Genomic DNA, 21,935 nt, shown 5'->3' on the forward strand with positions numbered 1-21,935 from the left:
TTTTAGATGGACGGAGCATTAATACTGGCGTTCCACTAAGTTGCTCCTCCTCCACCTCCGCCCTATTCAACCTTCGTCTACCCTATTCATCCTTCGTCTGAATGCTATCCATTAATGGAATGCATTGCCACATTGCACGGGAAATGTGCGATATACTAGTCACCATAGTCTCTTTTAGAACCGAGATGCGTTCAAAACTCGTCAATACAATATATTGAATTTAGTTCAATTCATCCCATTGAAGATAACAGTTTAAGTGACTGCGCAGAAGGACCTTTTTGTCATGCCAAAATTCCAAGGAGTATCCCCGTAATCTTCTGAGACATGGACGTTTTGAGCAGTATTAAGTATCAGAGCCATTTGAAGAATAAAACCAAGGTAGCATCTAAAATGTTGGGAGTACCTACTTTACAAAGCGAAGCGGTACTTCAGACCCGCATAAAGACTTTTATTTTACTTTGCAAAATAAAAGCTCAGCTTCCTGTGTAGTACTGGTTACATCTCTGTATTGATCTCTACTTTAATGTGACGTCATCTCCATCTCCAGAAGAGGATCGTCCGGATTATTGATAATCCCGTTTTCAACAATCACGTTTGGAATCTCTGAGTCTACGGAGGGATTTCGTTTCTTTCTGTGTTTTATACCTTATGCTCCATAGGGAGTGCTTAGGAGTGCATAAGGAATAGTTTAAATGATCCCATCACCGCCTTTTTACCATCGTACCGCCCACCATTGAAGCAGAATTCATACTACCTAGAACTAGTGTGTTCATCCGTAGCTTAGGAATGAGCGTCCATAGTACTTTCTAAGCATCACCAAATGTTTTTTTCTTTAAAGGAATTTTGAATAGTATCCTCAGTGCAAAGCCGCAAGTTGCGTCTGCCTCTATCAAAGCTGATCCCCATGAGCGAAAATGTGTATGAAAATTTGTGTCTTATGACTAACAACAAAAGAAACATGTAAAAATGTAAAATCTAACCATCAAATGCTTATATTTCTAAAACGCTGTGCCTGTATTCGATAATATGATAAAATTATACGAAGATTACATCTTGGTCTACCGACTACATTGCTTAAACAATAAACATTTACATTTATTCGTTTTCACTGACACTAAATAATATTTAACCCAGACCAAACATGTTTTCTTTTTCATTTAAGAAATGTATCTTGCTCGCCATCTTACAACTTCAAAACGGTTAGCTATACCGCACAAGTACTACGCCGTAGCAATGTAGCTGTATTTCTCAGAGGTTACGATTTTCGTATACCATTAGAACATATGGATAGGGCTGTAACTCGCTTTTAAATGTAAAGCTGTTTCTTTCGCTACAGCACTGAATTTTTGCAGTTTTTTTATACACTGTTTCTAAGATGCCCATTAATATTAATGCTAATCTAACAGCACTTGATTTTCTTGCATGATTTATTTATGTGCTTACCGTCTGAGCTTACGGATAGGGATTTAACTCGATTTAAATGTAAAGCCCTGTTTCTTTGGCAATAGTACTGAATTTTCGTCTTTTTTTTTTAAAACTTGCAAAGCTACACCCTACCTTCAAATTAATGCCAATGTTCCCAGCGCACAACCATTACCTCTAGCTGAGAGTTATTTTTAAATCCTATGAGAAACAGTATTCTGGAGTTTGAAGATCTTGATTGATTGATAACAGACAAGACCTAGAACAATAGTAATTTATAAAAAGAAAGCTTTTAATTACTAATTTAACAAGAGTGTATCGTATTACTACTATCGTACTGTAATTTATTCGGAGATTAAAACAAATAAAAAATAATAATTTTCTCGATTAAAAATTATCTCCGAAAATATTTTGATGCTCACTTTCGAATTATCCGTTACGTGGATTATATCAGAAATACCCATTTTATCGTCTCAACAAGCGCCTGATCCGGATTTCAATCAATCGGTTAAATGGTAGACTAAACGATTTTTCTCCAAATTGTGTAGGTTTTAGAAACAGTTTATGATTTATATTGCAAAAACGAAAAAAGATTTATTTATTAGGAAACTGGGACTGGCCCTTTTTTGCGTTTTTGCAAGTTGTGTTCTAAAAAAGTAAAATGTCAAAAGACATATTTTTGTTCATAACTAGCTGACCCGGCAGACTTCGTTGTGCCTCAGACGATAAATAAAAGACGTAAACTTTTGTATAAAATAAACTTAAAACAAACAAAAGGAATTCGTCCGACGGGAGACACATCAAAGGAAAAACAAAATTGTTATTTTTATTTAGTTCCGAGAATTTTCATATTTATCTATCTTTTAAACCTTCTCTGGACTTCCACAAATAATTCAAGACCAAAATTAGCCAAATCGGTCCAGCCGTTCTCGAGTTTTAGCGAGACTAACGAACAGCAATTTATTTTTATATATATATAGATTAAAGTGAAGATGAGACAAATAATAGAATTACAGACAATTGATATAAAATGCGATTTTATTTCTTGTACCGACCGACGGAGCTAATCAATTAATATTTAAAAACAGCAAAATCGTCAAGAATCCTTCAAAATGGTTTGTTAAAAGTATCACTCACCAACCTTTTGTCCTCGTTTCTCTGTTATGAATAAGTTAATTACGGTTTTTTTTAAATTACTGTAAGCGGCTAAGACAGCTGATTCCCCTACATGGTAGCCGAAACTGTTCGAATACTAACAATTAGGAAATCAAACCAACAAACTAGAGTAAAGTGGTCGAGGTTACTATTGTATATAATGTAATTTTATGTAATGTAATTGTATGTAACAGATATTTTTACCCTTCAAATCAACATATGTACATAATAAAACTTTCGATAGAAATAGATATCCTCAGAGTTAAACAGTAACACACAAAAATATAAAAACATCAATTTGTGTACATCTGAAACCGATGTGTTAATAAAATCATGTATAAAATAGAACACGGCCCATCTCAATCATCTAGTTTGTGTTTAATAGTATGGTTTGAATTGATTATTTTGCTTTTCTACGACACGAATATTTTGTATACGAGCAAAGATTCCTTTCCTTTTTTATTTAGGGATCCTAAATTAATCATTTTAAAGACCCTATTTCATTTTCAGTAAAATGGACCTACCCACGCTCCAATTAAAATAATAGATTTAATAGAGAAGCCAGTTAAGCTACAGAACTTGCAATAGAAACAGAGACACGTGGACAAGAAAAACAATACTTTCTATCTGGCACAGCTATTTAAAACCAATGCAATCTACGTATTATAATATTTACGTAGAAGGCGAATATTCAATAAACGTATTAGAGCATATTAAATTTTGTAAAGCGCTAATTACTGAACAAATTAAAACAATAAATTAACACACTGTAAATTTTCCTTTGTTTTATTCAAACAAATTACCTACCTGGAATTAACGCGAACTTGCTCAGCTTGACCCAGAAAGTTGGTTTTCAACGTGAAATATGTTTGAATTTTGTATACGAGAAATCGAAAAGCATTTCAACTCATGTTAATCAATAAAACGTGGCCGTTATCGTAATTTGCATAAAGCTTTAAATGGACTTTATTGGGACTTTATTATCCCATTTAAACATTTCCTATTTATTTAAGTTAGTTTTTGCCCATCAATAAGAGCTCACCTGGCGAGAGCGTTTACTGTCGATCATAGACTACTTCAATACGAAGAACGAAATCAAGAGTGCTATTTATCTCTGAGAAATCTCAAGGCTCTGATTTCAAATCCAGCAACGCAACATCTGAGTATCGACATTATAGAAATGTAATCTAAATGAATAGTTCCCCCAAATATTGGAAATAAACAACGCCAGCCGACATCTGACGACTGTGGGGGAGGGGGGACGCTTGTTTGACTCCATTTAGCTATAATTATCTCGTTGGATTAAAAGAATCCTATTGTTGGAGTCTTGGATAAAGCGTTTCTTAGGCGTATTTTAAACGCATGCATGCGATCCTCCCTGCTTCTACGCATACGTATAACTTTGTTTGTCTTTAGACAACCAATATTACAATGCAATTGATGAACTAGTGTCAAGGAAGGTAGCGTTTTCGAATTTAATGCTCGAGTGACCATTTAAAACTAGACGAGCGTTCGTCAACACAGAAATGCCTTTTGTACATATGTCGATATGTATCTATACTATTTTACATATTACAAATAACAAAGTCGTCAAAACACGTTTTGATTTTGCTGTAGGGTATATTTGTACAAATACACTAATTTAATTGTCATCTTACATCTCGGTCGATACTAAAAGACAGTTTGATAAAGATTAAAGTGAACATTTTGGAGAAAAACCGCCAATATATGTTTTATCTTGTTACACACGTTCAAGAAATAAATAAATAATGTTGGTAACTTCAAAACGCTGTATTCTATTTATAAGCTTGACAGTAACGATAGAAATTGTTTTACAGCCCATTCGCTTATCAAATCAATCATAATCATTTACTTTCTCATCTGTATTGAGAAATACAAAAAATATTGAGCGAACTATAACGGAATTTAGTTGCTTATGAATATGTATGAACTGTTATCATCTATCTCTATTTTCTCGTGCTTCTTTTTTGGAAGTAGTTGACCATTAATCTATATTCTGCTTTTTTTTCGTTATTGATAATTTTGGTCTGCGATGGCAACTACATTCCATTCTCAATGTTACTGAACAACAACTATTATCTTGCCATTCGGTCGTATTTCTCTTGTAGCAGTGAAAATCTTTGAATTTTTTTACATACCCTATTACATTCAAGTATCTGAAGAATGAAATTTCTGAAGAATGTCACACGATAAGCGTATTTCACTAGGCACTCTCGTATTGAACAAGGAACTCGAAAACGGTAGTTAATAACGATTTATGGAACCCTTTTGTTCCATGTCCCTTATCTTCGTGTGCTATTCACGTTTGATTTATTGTGTCACCACGTCACCGAAGAAAGATAGGCACGCGATCCCCTGTCTATTATTCACTTAGGATATTACGTCGCATCCGATTTCATCACATACCGACGCACAATGTATACAATTTGTTTAGTAAATAACACGATGACAATTATTTAGTAATTTGAAGGTAATTAAATTTCTTGAAAAAATAAATAAAAGCTATTTGTGAAAATGTCTTACTAACACTAACAGAAAATGAAAAGGTCAAGCAATTTTACGTTCGTCTTTCAGAATGATAACGGTACAATTGTATTTATGTAACAATAGTTCTATTCTTGATTGTTCTAGTGGCAAAATTCCGTCCAGCATTTTTCTTCAGTAACTCGACGAAACATCAAATGGTATATTTTTGATTAATCCTATGTGGATGTGGATTTTTTATTTCATTTCATAAGGAAAGTATAATTAATTTTATTATCGAATCGTATTGCATCGAATTGTATCGAAATTTCATTTATGTAAAATGAAATTTAGATAGGTACTTTAACGGATAGGACTGTTAAAGTAATCTTATCTCCGGAACGTCCTCTCTAGGATGGCTCGTAGAGGCATAACGGCAAGGTTAAACGTAATTTAATCTAAAAGCGTCGCTGGCCCGTAACTCACTTAGAGACGCGCCGTCCGCGACACTGACTTGTGGCGCGCCCGAAAAGAAACATTCTATGAAATAAGCCATTTGGTTGGCACATAAAAGAAATACGTATAAATCAGAGACGACGGCCATTACGGTATAGCCCAAGCCTTATTGTGCTCGCTCCGTCACGTTTATACGACGCGAATGTGACAAAATAAGCGCTATTACAACGACAAACGTCGCTCATTCAGCTCTGGGTTCACTGCTACTGTTATCTTCCATTCATATCTTCAAGCCGACTCTCTGGGGAGACGCCATTTGTTTACGATTTGACAAATATTTTCAGCTCTTTGAAATTTTAATCAGCCTTCATGTTTTGTAATTCGTTAAAATACTTTATATACCCCTCAAAAAGGCCATAGGGATGGATTAAAATAAATTTGCCTATTTATGTGTTTTAAAACATTTCTTGTAAGATTTAATCAAAATTGGATCCTGTGTTTAATAATATTTTCATAAAAAAACTTCCAAGTTTTAAAAATTAAATTGAAAAGTATATGTTATATCTCTTTCTACCCTCTTTGTTCTGTTCCAAGATACAATCTAATATTTAAAATCTCTAGCTCGTCAGGAAATGAATCCGCAATTAATCATAAAATTCCTCCAAATTTGCTCAGAGCGATTCAATTAAAACGTGTTAAAATGGTCATCACAGTATTCCTCATTAGTATAATATAGTATCACAATACAACGTTTAATGATAATAGATACATACTCCCATTGAAATAATTCCTATTCAAGTAAAATTTTTCAATTTTGTTATTGTCACAATTTGTTTGCGTCTTGCGTAATTATTGTGTTCAAATACAATTTGCGATGGCATCGTTTTGTTTTCATGACAGTCCTTCCTGTATGAAATTACTTTTCGTTCTTAGCTTTTTTATATACCGTATACAAAAATATGGAAAATGAAGACTCTAATTCTTCAATTATAATTTATATTATAATCGAAGGAACAATCGAATTTATGTGTATACAAATATTTGTTTCTCGATCATGTAGCAACATGTACAAAAAGCATCCTTAAATACATTTTCCTATTCACGAAATTAATTAATTTCATAATTGAATCAGCTGAAACAAAACCCAATTCAAAACTAAGTTTTTGTTAAGCGATAATTAATTATTTCTCAACCAGTACGCTACATCAAATACGAATGCCCTTTCAAATTAACATCTGCGCGAACACGATTATTCGTATGTATATCGAGACGAGTGATTTTACGTACAATTAGACGCAGCTCTCATTGTGGCGACAGTTGTCACAAACGTTCTGTCTGTCGTTGTTAGTGAAGTTGAGAACGTAATGCGAACATGCGACCTTGTTCATTTACAACGCGAAATGAGGTGAAACAATGAGCTTCGGCATAGTTACTCTAACTTATTGTACTCTCTCTTCGTTAAGTTAACAATACGCCTATATAGTTTCCACTGAACCTGTTATTTGTCTTTATATATATACTAGATGATAATTTTTTTTTGATAACGCCATCTTGTTGTGTCTTTAAAGCGGTTAGTTGCTCTCAATTAAGAAAAATAGTATTATTATTCGCCAATAGATGTCGGGAAGTGTTGATTATTGAAAACACGAATAAAACAATATTTTCTGAAAATAAATCGTAGCTAGATCGATTTATCGCCCCCGAAATCTCCTGTATGCTAAATTTTATGAAAATCGTTGGAGCCGTTTCCGAGATTCAGATTATATATATATTGATATACAAGAATTGCTCGTTTAAAGGTATAAGATACCTCCGAGCACTTGATCTTCAGATAAATAAACTATTCATAAATAATATTTCGATTTACATAGATTAAAAGGCTCAGGCTTCAGGCTGGTTCTCTAGCGTCTTATTAGCATGCGATTCGTTGTGAATAGCTGAAAAACCTGTATAGCGAAGACCTCCTTTGCCTGCCATTGAAACGAACGTAGCTCATCCACTTATAAATTATGTAGCGAGTACGAAACTGAATCGCAAATTTCGCGGCAGAAGCAAACACTTTTGACGCACCTAACGAAAACGTAATTTATTACTTCATAAAACTTTTATATCCTGAATATAAGATTTCGCGCTTCCTCGATTTAAGTGAGGACCCGTTTTGCTTGTTTCACACGTACGATTGCGTTTCGGAATATAATTTTATAACATATTTATACTACAATTCATATTTTCAATCAATTTATCTGTTATGAAGGTTTGCAGGAACAAGGTTAAGTTAAATGCCTCTCGCTTTTATTTCAAAAAAAATATACACAGAAATTTTACCTCGGCTATATAAAAGTTAATTTATACGGCCACGGTAAAAGCCAATCACGACCGGTATCCTCCGGAAATACGTTCGTACGTAGACAAGCGTTTTTTTTTTTTTGCTAAAACCCTGAGAGTTTCGCGGTACGTGAGCCGAAAATCATCGAGGACGCTTACGTAGTACCCCTCGTAATGAACTGAACAGTACTCAAACATCGACGACTTATATTTGGAGAGAGCACAAAAATTACGTTCCTTAATTGCTTAGCAATCGTTATTTGTTTTGTGAAACTGGCTTAAGCCCTCGACCTGTTTTCGACTTGGCTAAACTAATAATTTGCCGATAACTTTTTCGTTGCTCTGTGATTTTTGAATATAGAAAATTACTGTTACCTTCGTCTGACCCGGCGTGGCGGTGCAGTCGTTAGCGGCCCTGACTGTTATAACGAGGGTCGTAGGTTCGATTCCCACATCATCATCACAGGGCAAACATTGTGTGATGAACAGGTTCGTTTGCTCTTCCTCTGGGTGTTTATTTCCTATATTTACATTTAAATATGTATACATATGTTGTTTTATACAGGGTGGCCCATAAGTCCTTTGAAAAGTAAAATTTGAATAAAACGAACAGGGCGCGCGTGAGCGGTGCAGGGGAAGCGGGGGGAGTAACTTCGGTTTCTGGGAATTTAGTCGCGATGGAGCGTTTTACCGGAGCGGACCGTGCGTTTTGTGTGCGCGAGTTTTATAAAAACGACAATTCGGCAACCGTTGCGCGGCGTAAATTTCGAGAACACAAAGGTTTACACAACTTTGACGACACTCCAACTCTTCAAACGATTAAGAACTGGGTTGCTAAGTTCGAGGAGACCGGTTTGACGTTAGATAAACCGCGGTTGGGTCGCCCAAGGACGTCACGTACGGAACAAAACATAGACACAGTGACACAGTCTATTCGCGAAAATCCGACACAGTCAACTCGTAAGCGCGCCAGAGCATTAAACGTATCCAGGACATCGTTACAACGGATTTTGAAGAAAGATTTACATATGCACCCTTACAAAATTCAGTTGGTTCAAGAATTAAAGGAAACTGACGGTATTCAAAGACAAAATTATGCGAATGAAATGTTGAATCGGTTTACTTCCTTCAATAACATAATGTTCTCTGACGAGGCTCATTTCCATCTTAACGGGCATGTTAGTAAACAAAATTGCCGCTATTGGAGCCCCATCAATCCAAAACTTAAGCATCAGAAGCCCTTACATAGTCCGAAAGTGACTGTTTGGGCCGCTATGTCAGCCCATGGTATCCTAGGGCCTTACTTCTTTGAGGATGGCAGAGGGCGCGCAGTTACTGTTACGTCGGAGCGATATGTGGCTATGATCGAAGAGTTTTTCATACCAGAATTGCAAAACTTTTCAGGCTTTAATGCCAGGACGTGGTTTCAACAGGATGGGGCCACTTCTCACACCTCTAACACTGCTATGCCCGTTATCCGTCAACTTTTTCCTGGCAAAGTTATCTCTAAGAGAGGAGACATTTCCTGGCCTCCACGTAGTCCAGATCTGACCCCGATGGATTTTTTTTTGTGGGGCTACCTTAAGGCTAAAGTATACGACACAAACCCGCGGTCAATTGAGGCCCTAAAAGAAAACATCCGCAGAGAAATGACAAGCATTTCAGCAGTGACGTGCCGCGCAGTCAGCGACAATTTTAGACGTCTTTTGCAAGAGTGCCGTGATCGCAACGGATTAGATTTAGGAGATGTTATTTTCAAAAAATAATTCCCGTTTTTTAAGCTTTTTATGTAAATAAAAATTTAATTCATAATGTAATTAGTTTTATTTTAAAAAAAATTTTTTCATATCAAAGGACTTATGGGCCACCCTGTATAAATATATACATATATCAGTCTTTGGTACCCATAACATAGGGAATCCTAATTTGGGGCCGGATAACCGTATCTTATTTGTTCCCAGTTATTTTTTATTTATTAATATTACTATTATTACGCATTTTACTGGTGGTGAGGAATATTGCGAGCACCTTTGGGTAGCGGCTGCCGCGACGGAGTCATATGTTTTGGTTTTGTATTTCATACGGGCACTCATGACACGACACAATTGACAATTCTGCGCAATGTAGCTTATTACAGTAATTCTAAGTAATATGAGTGAACTCTAGTCTGTTGAGACGCTCAGACAATGATAAAAACAAGATGACGATATCGTCTCAAGCGATTCCACAGAGCATTACCCAGATTGAATAGGAGAAAAAATTTACACGGACATCTTCTTTTATGTTATTTTCGTAGTATCATCAAACGAAAATCATTCGTATTATGTATACAAATCATTATAATGCTACGAATAAATAATTATTATTTATTCGTGGCTTTTATCTCATTTTCGTAGTATCATCAAACGAAAATCATTCGTATTACGTATACAAATCATTATAATGCTACGAATAAATAATTATTATTTATAATGACTTATTATATTATTTATAATATTAAATAATTATTATTTATTCGTGGCTTTTATGTCATTTTCCCCCGCTGATGACGCTTAACAAATAAAACCGTTTTTAAAAGCGAAAACTACGATATCACTCACGCTGGCCATCATTATAAATCCTCGCAATGATTTTGTTACATAAACAATTGAATTTAAGCATCATTTACCGATTTCTGAAACCGCCGAAGGACGAGAACAGGTGTATTAACTCCGAACTGAAACAAAAGCTGAGAAGTTTTGTAACGTTCAACACTCGGCAGCGGGTAATGGTGTGGAAAATATACAGAAACGCTACCGATATCCAACAATATTATTTTAAACTTGTATTTTTGGAGACCCGTTCCGTATTTTTGTTAAAATATTTTAGGCATACTTTGTTGGAAACACGCCGTTTTATTTCCCTATTAGCTTTTTTTTTATTGCTGTAGATGAGTGAACGATCTGACAGCCCACCTGATATTAAGTGGTTACTGGAGCCCATAGACATCTACAACGTAAATGCGCCACCCCCCTTGAGATATAAGTTTTAAGGTCTCAGTATAGTTACAACGGCTGCCCCACCCTTCAAACCGAAACGCATTACTGCTTCACGGCAGAAATAGGCGGGGCGGTGGTACCTACCCATGCGCACTCACAAGAGGTCCTACCACCAGTAATTACACAATTTTATTATATTATATATAATATATTATACAATATCAATAATTAATTTAGCTTGTCTACATCTACAAAGATTTTATTCGTGATAAGGTGTATTCTAAGTCCGCATAGGTGAAATGTCTAGTTTTACCGCGAAGCAATCGTGTGTTCCGGTTCGAAGGACGGGGGTAACAGTTATGCCATACAATTAAAACTTAGACCTCCTTTTTCAAAGTGGATGGCGGTTTTAATATGGTAATAGACTCCGCCGGTTAACACACCTGTAGTCATAATGGACATGAGAACATCCGTCCCGTCTTTGGATGTTGGTATTCGCTGACCACTTAAACCGAGAATATAAGGCCGTTTTGCCTAAATAAAACAAAACAAAAATTGGTTGGTTTACATACGATAGTTTTACTAAAATTACTAACTAATACTGAATTATCGTTATTTTATACAATACAAAGTATTTAATTGAAAATAACATTTTTTTCGATATTTTTGCGCTTGGACCGATCGTGCCTCTCTATCGCTTGTTCCGCGTTCTCTCTTGCACGCTCAGGCTCAGGCGGAACGTGACAGTTTTTCGTGCATGCAGCCGCTGTTCATCGATTTATAACATGTTATCACGTCAAAACCAGATTAGTTTGTAATAAGATATTTCGAAAGAAAAATTCCGGGTTTAGGTTAACCCTGCAACGGTATTGCGCGGCTACGGTTAATGATTTGAGAAATCCAAGGGTACCTTACCGCGCAACGCATTATGAAGTACGTTCCAGTATTCTGACGTTTAATTTACGAGTTCTCGGAACGGTTAATTGCCTGAATGTATATATTGAGGGTTGAATTTAAATGGTACTGTTTTATCAAGATTCGAAGAAAGCGGAAGGCGCGAATGTGATTTTTACAAGATTAAAATGACTAGGAGACGTTAGTATGCCTTTGGGCTTTATGATACAGTCTATGTCTACAATTTTTTTAAGAAAACGTTAAGGAGACTTCATTTTATTATCGTTAATAACAAATGACTATCCATTATTTTTCGGAGGTAAATTTGGTTAGTTGGCATCAAAAAACCTAATAAGAATGACAGTTACAGTACATTATTAGTAATTACATAATCATAGTACATTATTATTACTCCATTTAATGAATTTCATGATTACTCATATCTCTCTCTCTCTCTGCTTCTCTCTCTCCGCTATCGTTCTCTTCCTGTTGGGAGTAACCACTCTATTAAAAACGGTCTTTGATATGCTTTTTCCTATGGCTTAATTGTGCTTTTGGCATTGATGATGTTCGTGCGTGACGGTATGCATAGGATGGGTCATAAGCTCATCGGCTATATAGATTAAGAACACCTCTTATATTCCCAGACTATCGACTTGGGCGAGTACTAAGTATGTTACCTACGTTAGTTATTGGTTGTGTTGGTAGTTACTAATCACTGGGGGCTTTCTGTCGTCCTGTTCCGAGTAACTCGACATAATCTCTCAAGATGAACGGGAGTTCGATCGTAATGTAAATCATTGGACACTGAATCGCCAGTTCCATGCGACTCTTACAACATACATCAAAAAACAAAATAAGGCTTTTTTTCTTCTCACAATATCATTCCGACATCGCGTGATTAATATCATACCAAATCTTTAAATTTCGACAAATTTAATTTCCATCGTATCAGTGACATGCCTGTTTATTCAATTAAACAATTTACAGGCAGTTTACAGCGTGTTTTAATTAATTTTCATCGGCAACGCAAAGTACCTAGTCAAATATCATCAAGCCCCTACTTATCGCGTGGTGCACGTTATGACAAAACATCATTTATATACGGTAACGGATATGCATAAATGACCTTTATATAGTTAGGGGTTGTGTTCGTTTTTAGTTGAACTCGTTCTTCGGTTGCAATATAATGAAACAGTGGACTTTGTAATTATAAAATTGTTCAGCGGTCTGTTAAGCGTTCTCTGTCGTGCTAATAAATTATTACAAGTTTTATGTAAATATTACACAAAATCCGCCCGGTGATGGTTTCGTCAGAAAAGAATGATAAGTTTTTTTAACTAACTACTTAAATACTTGTTTGAAGACTTCAATTAATTACATGGATTACGCGATTGTAATTTTAAGATTGAGTTACAAACCCTTTTTTTTTTGTTATCGGTAGGAATTAGCGCGTATTTATTATATTGATAGATTTGTTTATCTACTTAGGTTTGGAGTATTTCACGACCTACGTCTAACTGTTATTTAAAACTGTTATTTGTTTTTATTAGGCTTTCGCGTCTCATAGACATAATTACAACGACTTACAGTGTAGTCTCGCATTTAATATTATTTCCATTTATACAAAACGTTGGGTACGCGAGACCCTTTAAAATAAAAATATACGCCAACTTTTGTATAGAAAATTTTCGGCGGTTATCTTACACCTTTTTTGGGTCAGGAGGAAATCGCTGGACTTCCGCCTATAGGGTGGGAAGCGATAGACGTAGCATGTAAGAGTTGAACTGACTAACGGCCGTTTTCAATAACGTATCTGAGTTTTCGGATAGATAGCTATCTCCGAATATCAGCAAGAGCGTATCTATCCTTAGTTTGCGTTTCACAATCACGGATAAGTGCTATCTCTCTTTAACCAACAGTAGATAGCTTCTTCCCTCCGATTTATCCGAGCCTCTTGATACGTTTCGTTCTACTATAAATACGAAACAACATCAGGATCAAGACTTATTTTATTTTATTCTAAATTATATCTATAATTTAACCAGCATATCGTAGACTATCATAAACACATTTGTTTATAACAAAAAGTAATAAAAACATATGTAGATTTTTTTAAATTGGACGTATTGCTATTTTTATCCTAGTCGAAATTATGAAACGAAACGTTTTGACAGTCCGTTTGCCAATAAGCAGTGATCAGTTTCTTTTGTTTGTTTTTCTATTGTTTACCTATTATATTAGATGATGACTTACCTCCAAAACGCTTTAAAACTTTCGTTTATAATTCTAAGTGTGTTTATAATTAAAGAGCTACAGTGAAATAAAATGAATTCTGTAAGTATCTATGAACTACATTGATAATAATAATTTTACTTTGAAAACTTTGAGTTCAAGTTTAGAAAATATATCTTTTTCAGTCAAGAAAGGCAGCACCCATGACAAAAGATGAGACGATGATTCTAGCAGAACTTGTGGCGGCGAAAAAACATTTCAATAATAAGGCAACAAATGCCACAAACAATAAATTGAAGGAGCAGGCTTGGCAAACCCTTATAAATGATTTTAATTCGTCGATTCGTCGTTTCCGACGAACTCCATCGCAGCTTCGACTAAAATGGGAAAACTTAAAGAACGCTACGGCAACATAAGAAACAACCTTAGTAAGGTTAGTATAATTAGTTGATTGTTTGTCTCTAATAACACATTGATAAACATGATTTTTTCTTCAGGTTGCCGTAGTATTTGAAATAATTATGCTCTTTGTTACAGGCTGGAGGTGGTAAGGATTGCAGATGAAATTTTGGATAAAGCATGCACATTGTTGTAGGTCACATATAATATTTTTAACACTTATACAGCCAAGCGGAAACAAGATGGAAGAAAAGAAATGCAAGGCTAGCATAGGGACAATGCATTAGCAGAATATCTAATAGCAAAAAAGAGACTTGACTTGGAAAATAAATAAAAGGAGATTGTTGTAGCAAAAGTTAAGTTAGATTTAGATAATGCTAGTTTAAAAAATTAAAAATTACTTAAAAGGAATATTAAATTTCATAAATTAAGTAGGCAATAATAATTTTATGTTAGATAGTTTTTTAAGTATATGTACAAATTCTAAATTAAATATCTTGCATGTACTAACTACCATGTAATTATCATTTTGGAAAATAAAAAATTGTCAAATTATCTTTGGAGTTTATTTTATAAATTATCTTTGGAAGCAATTATTTATAAGTACATAGTTGTATTTCAGATGTAAGTTTTGAAAAATTGTTACAAACAATTATATTATTTTCCTGTAGTGTATCTGCGACTGAAATTTCTGATTCTAATTCTTCTAAATTCATACTTCTGACGATATTATGCAGCATGGCAGCTATAATAACAGCTTGCATATTTTCTAGTTTTAATCTACTTTTCAATGATATACAGGGAGTCTTCTTTTACAAACACCAATGCATCTGAAAATTATACATTATTCGCTTACATTATTTTACAATACAGTATAACAAACTCTTAACTAAAAAAAAAGATTACCTCTCTATAGTATTCCTTGTTTGAATATGTGATTCATTTTAAATCGTTCCGATTGAGTATGTGGGTTAATTAATCACGTTAAAAGATAGGGTTTTGGGGATAGCCTCTATCGGCAAGCAAATAGCAATTTTCAAGTCCACCTTGTTATCAATGTTCTCTTGATATGTAGATAATTTATTATAATAGTGTCATATTAAATTCATATAAACACCTAAATATATAATATAAATAAATAAAAATATAATAATAATCTATATATATAAAAATGAAATCCGTTTTCCGTCGTCACGACATAACATGAAAACGTTGAAGTCCAGAGAAGGTTTAAAAGGTTAGATAAATATAAAAATATTCGGAATTAAATAAAAATAACAATTTTGTTTTTCCTTTGATGTGTCCCCCGTCGGATGGATTCCTTTTGTTTGTTTTAAGTTTATCTTAAACAAAAGTTTAGGTCTTTTATTGATCTATTGAGGCACTACGAAGTCTGCCGGGTCAGCTAGTATATAATAATAATAATATAAATAAGGTAATATAAATAAGAAATACCTTTTCAATCAGAATGGTTAATTATAGTTGTATCATGAGTAGACCCAGGCCATCAAGCAACAACATTTTGAAACATCAATGATGCATTGCACACAAATTACACATTCGAAATACACTTTTTCTATTGCTAAATTCCTCTCCTATATTTGAATCTGTAACACAAATATAAAATGTAGAGGTATCAGTGTGTAATAAGAATGAAGGTAAATAGCCTACCAGGTTATTGTATTAGTATATGAATGTCATTTAGGGCACCATGGGAATCCAGCAATATTATAGAATTCCTGTCGAGTGTGATTTTGTAACACAACAAAAATTAGGTATAATTTTGCTATTGCTTTAAAAATATAAGTTGTAATAACGAGTACTTTTATGGTTAAAATTTATCTTACCTTTTTGACGTTACACTCAAATATGGTCTCATTAAATTAGTCAATTCATTCACAACACCTTTGCTCAGAAATCTATAGTCAAATTCGTAATTATTGATCTTCGCCATGTAATTCAGACGATCTTTATTTTCCTAACCATATGATATCGGCCTCACTATCACTATCTGCATCACAATCCATTATCATTTGAAATAATTCCATATCACTATCATCACTGCTACAATATGCCAATATGAAGAGAAACAATTATTAAATTATAGCGATTTACTTTCGAAATATAAACATGTAACCGGCCGATTTTGACAGATAAGCGAATGCCCTTACTAGAGATAGCGCCGCCTACCGGAGAGTTACTTAAAACTCATATTGAAACGGAAGTAAGCACGATTTGTATGAGCGTTCTATCTTTAGCAGGCTATCCGTCCTCCCGACGATGGATAGATAAATCCGATAGGAACTGCTGCCCGTCGATAGGTTATTGGAACGTAAGTAAGGACAAAAATATAGATTTGTCTATCTTTAGTAACCGTAACTAGGGATAGATAGGTTATTGAAAACGGCCGTAAAACCCTCTGTCGTCCAACAGCCCGCACGCAAACCTCGGGTGAATGATTTTTATAACGAAAATGCTAAGTATATCGTGTCCAAAAAATTTCAAAATAATACACGCTTACATTAATTACACTCATAAATTTAAAAAAACACGAGCAAAATTTACGGCCCGCACGGAACGCTTCGAACAGATACCATCGCTTTGCATTGCAACCCAGGTATCACGAAGACAGATAAACCCTCACAAAGTTTTTCTCACTAGCATTACACCATAAACAGCTAATAAAGTCAAAAATTTTATGCTCGCTGCGATATCGAATTTCAATCAAACTCAACCCAATTATTAATAAATGAAATTAATCTTCCCTAATATTCTTCGGTGTATAGAATAGCTCGACATTATAATCGCAAAACAAAGAAGCGGCTTCCCATTCATAGTATAGCAACATATCGAACATCACTCATCGGAACTGACAATATACCGAAGAGAAAATTTAATCTGGTCGTGTAATTTAGCAACCGACCCTCATTACCATTTGAAGGCGCTCAGCAAGAAAGAAATATTCTTCATGACGGAAATTTCATGTAAATTTGTACGAGTACTTGTGTCTTTTTGCTTTCTTAAAATTTCATTGTAGGGTTGTGCTCGCAATTTTACTGTCACTTTAGACTGCGATCTGCGTTACTGAGGAAAGTTAATTTGGAACCTTCTCGGCGTTGTCATTTCTGAGACTTCCTCGATGTTATCTTTGAGAGGCGCAATCATTTAGGATTATGATGAGAAATATTTTTCTTGTTTTGTGAATGTTGATGAATATTATTGTTATTTTAAACATTACTACATGTTGAAAAAAAAAACAATATTTCGGTACGATTTTGGTCACACTAGGCTACGGCTGCTCCACCCGACAAATCGAAACGCATTACTGCTTCACAGCAAAAATAAGCCGGGTGGAGGAACCTTTCTTCGCCGGGACATAGTTCCCCCTCTCGCGGAACTCGCCTCGTCACACAAACGTAAATAAAACGGAATCCTAAAAAAAAAGACTATTCAAAAAACCGGATAAATTAATTTAAAAAACCCAAATAATCACCGAAAACTGATTGAGGTGTGGGGAGTAGATGTTGTTGATTGAAACACATATTGTCTCTACGACGACCTTTATTATACTGCACTATAGATTTACAAACTACATGATAGAGCAAAACACAATTACCAATAAAAAATATCGATAGCATTGCAGTTAAAAAAAACAGAACCGGTTAACCTTTTAACTTGGCGCTTTTATTTACCGAGCAACGTTAGCGGTAATAATTGGAACAATAAAATAGGGTAGGTCTGTTTCTGGGTTGAATTGGAGCGCTCCGTTCATTCGAAAGTTGAAAGAAAACGTTGTCTGGGAAAGAATAGCCAGTCGAGGTTTGGTTTAGTTTTGTTGAGCTCATCACGCGGCTCATGGATCAATCTTTATTCGAACTGCAATATTCTGAACTGTATCCGCAACTGTATACATATTCACAAGTTTCCAGATAACATCATTTCGATCCGTACTAGTAGGCTTCTTGTCTTATTTCCTCGTATTGCCCCAACCAATGCCTCTTCTAATTTTCGGATTTACGACCTGCTATGGGCCATATGAGTAACTTTAGGCAAGACGGCGAATCTTTTGACGACGTCACAACTCGCGATGCGAGTACGCGTTGTATTAATATGGCCTTCCGCCTTTACCTTTGGCGAGATCCTGTGGGCTTTATGGACCCTAAAACAGCATTTAGGGAGCCCGCTTTCAAAGTGAAAGAGCAGAGCGAAATACCTTTTGCCCCCGACATATTGGTGGTAGATCGGTGTGGAACGAGAAGACCACACATAGGTACCACAACCTCCTTTGTGAAATGGAATTCGAACAACGACTTCCACCCGCTGCTATAGAGCATCGTAGCCACAATTGTTGGCAAAGACAGATCGATACTAGTAACCCGATGAAATGTAGATAAAAGGAAAAAAAAACAAGTATTATCAATTAAATGTAACAAAGAGGTGTTGTAAGTTTCCAAAAGAGTCATATTATATTGATCCTTAAATTTCGTGCGCTATGCATTTCAGTCGTTTTCAGTAGACAACAAAGCCATGTTTCCAAAAAAAAACCGTCATCCCCACAGCTAGTTTCGTTAAATTTGTTATAGTACATCGCGATCATCCAGCTGCGTACAGTTTTACAGCACTGCAGCCCGCCGGCGTTCGTGACGCGACTGACAATAAGCAAGTTATAAGCAACTAGGGTTGGCAAATAACTCAGGCAAATTTTATTACTTTCACGTGACAATTGCGATCATAATTGAATTGATCAATGAAATACCCGTTATTCACTTCCGGATCGTAGTAAAACGGTACATTGTGATAATTTTGCGGAGAATAATTAATCGTCCCTACACCGTTTGTAAGTCGTGACGGTACTGGCAATGAGATTCTAAAAATATAAACTTTTCTACAAAATAAATTCAGGTATATAAAATCTAACATTTTATCGTTGGAATGTTAAAAATCCTTCGTAAAATAATTAAAATTTAGAAGAATTGTAGGCAGTATTTCCATTTAGAACAAGTACACAATGCACTGCATCTTATTTTGACAAATACCTATACTTTGTATTTACCAACACTTTTCAATTACGACGACTCGCGAAAATCGAAGAAAATACTGTATTCAAGGGTAGCAGAAAAAAAAATGTCAGCCCTAGCCGTTCGCTATCTTGTGACACGCGTGCCTGTGGCAGGGATATGAGACACGTGTCTTAACTGCTACAGTTTTCATAACTTTGCAGGCGACAGATACTTCAGATGTTGTCGTGAAAAAGTCACTTTTACGATATCATTACATATTGTTTGTATACAATATTTATAAGAAGAAAGCGCACATGACTTGCCCGTCTAATAGTCTTACCCGTAAATGAAACGGAATTTTTGGAATCTAAAAATTTACTTTCGTCAGAACGATATAAAATTAAAATGATTTTCTAAATCGAATATTCGATTTTTGGGTGAACAACATATACTGATATATAAAATTGCAAGCGAACATTGACTATGACAATTAATAAATCTTCTCTATAACGGCTACTGAACCCACTTTAAAAATAAACGAGAAGGACAAAGCAATCAATGGAAGATTTAAGGCCGAAAACTTGGAGCCACTAAAATTTAATGTCGACCTCGGTGCTTGGGACACCACAGTTTATGGCGGCAATTACGTTTCAGAGTCGTATTAGGATTCGGTTTTGGGGTTTAAACCTTCGTCCAAGTGATCTAGTATATTTATTTGTCGAACTACTATTAATATCTAGTGATCGTATTGTAACGACGCAACTGTGTATGTCAAAGAATATTCCAAAAGACATTCCAGATTTGAATGATACTACCAACGAAAGATAAGTTAATTGTATTAATGATTAATGGTTTTTTTTAAATCAATAACATTTTAAACATTTCAATAAAGACAACTAGGTCATTTTTATTATGACAGCCAAAGTAATATACATAAAAATGGAACAATAAAGTCCGTCCAAATTAGCGCTCCTGGTTACAGCCTTACTAACCTTCCTTCATCTTTGAAATGCTCTTAAATTGAGCTACCTTTTATTGGTTTTCGGGAATAGGACCGAACCGAACGAGCCTCAAATATTGCAAAGCATTACTTTTATTCTCCAATGGAAACTTTAAAATTATTACCATACCGACAGTTATTTGAAAAGTTTTACGATCATGAGGACAGTTAAACGGAAAGCTTGATATTATTGGTTTCCATCACCCTCATTTTATAGAAAATCGATACTTATAAAATCGGTTAGTATTTTTCATTTTCATATTTTGCCTATGATACTCAATAAGAGATAACAAGCATATAATAGCAAGAGTGTTCACTCAGGACCTAATTCAGTAGTGTAGTGACTCCACACTACACTGGGGGTCCCACACATCCAGCGCGCCTCTTCACGATTGAAAAAAGGATATGATACTAACGGTGCATACTTACTGGAATGACTACCTTAGACAACGACTAAACTGAACCCACCACATGGCTAGTTAGTGGTCATGATGGACAATAATCACTTACGATTAGATAAAAATAATTTTCTCCAAAGACAATTAAAAAAGACTGCCATTTCCTTTTTGAGCAATCCTTTTATTTGTCCTTTACATATTATTAGGACCGTCACTTTGCAAATGTTTTTCCTGAGAAAATTATATACACATATAAGTATATTCAATTTTCTTTGTTTCTCATCTGAAGCGGCTGAGTAAAATAAGAGATGAGTAAGATAAGATAGTATAGGCAATAAATAAATAAGTATAGGGAAAACAGCAGCCGGTCTTTCAAATAAATACAAATTTACTTTAATGAAGATTAAAGATTAAATGCTCGCTGTAGATAATGTGTCGTTCAAGTCACATTACTTTCTCCTAGTAGAAAACTAAATACATAATGTTAACGACGTCATTACCCTTACAAGTTCCAATAATTCTTTGACACTAGATAACTCTAGTATTCAGAAAAGTGATAAATTATTTCACAATTAGCAATACACATATTTTTTCATTCCATTGGATTCTGGAAATACTGATAGATTTTTTAAGTTATGAGATATGAAAATTTATTTTGATAAAATTAAAATTTCTGTTTTTCAAAATTCGGAATAGCTTTATTGTATATTTCTGTGGTAATTGTGTTTCAAATACATCAAAACACAATTTCCATTCGCTGATTAAACTCTAAGGATTTTAAAGTCATAAAAAATATCGGTAACGATTTCAGAATTAATCTCTTGGTGCTCAGTCACGTCGGAAGAGCGTCTTGCAAATTACATTATTATAGCTACCACCAACTTCTGAAAATACGCTGTCTATAGATCAGAATTAGACAAAATTTAAATAAAACAAAAGCTTATCTTGTTCTGATCCATAGTTTAAATTATTTAAGATTTTTGTTTTCAGGGTATGTAATGGTATATTTTTACGTAAATAAATAACATATAATCAGCCTATTATGTGAATTATTGTGAAATGCAAAAAAATTCATAATTTATGACGCCATAAAATGTCAATGTTATTACACTTCATTTCCAAGTATCACGAAAATTAGATGTAACTCGTAAAATGTTCGCTGTATCATCAAGTGCTTGCCTTCTGCCTC

General features: G+C 34.7%; 1 protein-coding gene and 1 long non-coding RNA gene across 9 annotated transcripts in view; one reads left to right on the forward strand and one right to left on the reverse strand.

The window, feature by feature from the left end:
• The window catches only part of LpR1 (Lipophorin receptor 1), a 217,739-nt gene that overhangs the window by 159,306 nt on the left and 36,498 nt on the right, over positions 1-21,935 (reverse strand). The gene's annotated exons all lie outside the window — the stretch shown is intronic.
• On the forward strand, positions 13,494-14,903 carry LOC149502925 (uncharacterized). Of its 2 annotated transcripts, XR_016323124.1 has the most exons (3): positions 13,494-14,051; positions 14,135-14,382; positions 14,487-14,903. It is a non-coding gene; the product is annotated as an uncharacterized LOC149502925 (long non-coding RNA). The 2 variants fall into 2 exon arrangements; XR_016323123.1 differs by having other exon boundaries at positions 13,494-14,382.

The sequence above is a fragment of the Bombyx mandarina genome, chromosome 05 (assembly GCF_030267445.1).
Source record: "Bombyx mandarina strain Sakado chromosome 05, ASM3026744v2".
Classification (NCBI taxonomy): Eukaryota; Metazoa; Arthropoda; class Insecta; order Lepidoptera; family Bombycidae; genus Bombyx; species Bombyx mandarina.